The sequence below is a fragment of the Penaeus monodon genome, chromosome 21, assembly GCF_015228065.2.
Source record: "Penaeus monodon isolate SGIC_2016 chromosome 21, NSTDA_Pmon_1, whole genome shotgun sequence".
Taxonomy (NCBI): Eukaryota; Metazoa; Arthropoda; class Malacostraca; order Decapoda; family Penaeidae; genus Penaeus; species Penaeus monodon.
The window spans coordinates 7235579-7236794 of NC_051406.1; the positions used below are offsets into that span (position 1 = coordinate 7235579).

The 1216-nt window shown below is 42.1% G+C and overlaps 2 protein-coding genes across 2 annotated transcripts in view; one reads left to right on the top strand and one right to left on the bottom strand.

The window, feature by feature from the left end:
* LOC119586140 (glycerophosphocholine phosphodiesterase GPCPD1-like) overlaps positions 1-464 on the bottom strand; it is a gene marked incomplete at its 3' end in the record, with an annotated part of 6844 nt that extends 6380 nt beyond the window's left edge. Inside the window, 1 exon segment of the mRNA XM_037934831.1 lies at positions 330-464.
* The window catches only part of LOC119586141 (glycerophosphocholine phosphodiesterase GPCPD1-like), a gene marked incomplete in the record, with an annotated part of 78881 nt that overhangs the window by 10177 nt on the left and 67488 nt on the right, over positions 1-1216 (top strand).

The window sequence follows — 1216 nt, forward strand, 5'->3', positions numbered from 1 at the left end:
GCCTTCTTTGTATTTGTCTCGGTGCTTACGAGAACAATGAACCTTAGTAAAAAGGGAAAAAAACATATACAATCATACAGTGCTGCGATACACAGACAGTAAAATGGCTAAGACACAATTAATTGAAATAACAAAGTCTAACTCTTTCCATCTTTCCCCAGGAAAAGGGTTAATGCAAAAGGTAAAAATCCCCCTTTTTGCCAACGCTAAGAAATTCCCCATTTTCCTCTCCCTATCTTTCCTGTCACTTCTCGGAAACGGGGGCACTTTTTAATAATACCAATGGGAGTCACAGGACACTTCACACGCGGATAACGAATGAAATTCACCCTAGAAAGACGCTGTAGGAGGTAGATAACAGTAGCGTGAAATAAGGAGGAGGCACTGCGAGGCGAACACGGCCTGATCCGTTCGCACTAAGAACCAGCTGATTACTGTCATAGCCACGCACGCGCTCGCCAAACGTCGGCACCACGAGCGCTCTGATTGGTCGGCGAGGACGACCCTCCCTAGGAAAAGCCGATTGTGATTGGTTAGTGGCATACAAGCCTTCAGAAACGCGAGTTGTGATTGGTAGAATTTGGATGGAAATAGATGCTCCCTTGGCAAAGGCGTGTTTTGATTGATCGATAGGAAAGGGGAAAGTGTATAAGGATTGGCCGACAGAATCTTTCTCTGCGTATTTTGATTGGTTAGAATGGGAAACACTCCCCTCGCAATGGGCGTTTGGTTGGTTATGAAGGGAAACAACCAAGTAATATATGTGTTCTGATTGGCCGAGAAGGATGTTGCATCACTATCTCTAAGAATGTGCGTCCTGATAGGTAAGCATAAAGATTGCATCATCATCTAACTTATCTGTTAACGCATATGGGATTTGTGTGTTTGCTTGGGTTTTCTTGCGTGGCAGCGTGCTGTTGTAGTAAACGGGGTACCCTTTGCAATTCCCGGTACTGGCATTCAAATCCGGTTTTCGGCACTGCTGGTAAGATAAGTCTAGATAGTACGAGATGAATTAAGGAAAATACTTGTAGAACATTATTTGTCCCAGAATACAAGGAAATATAAGTGACTGATATAGCCTTTTTTCTCATTATAAAAGGTTATAAAATACAAACTGACACGGAAAATGTCACCTGTGAAGTTTTGTATTCTGCATAAAAATATAATTCTCTAAATGAATGCTACATTTTCTTCGTCTTAACTGCGAAGAAAA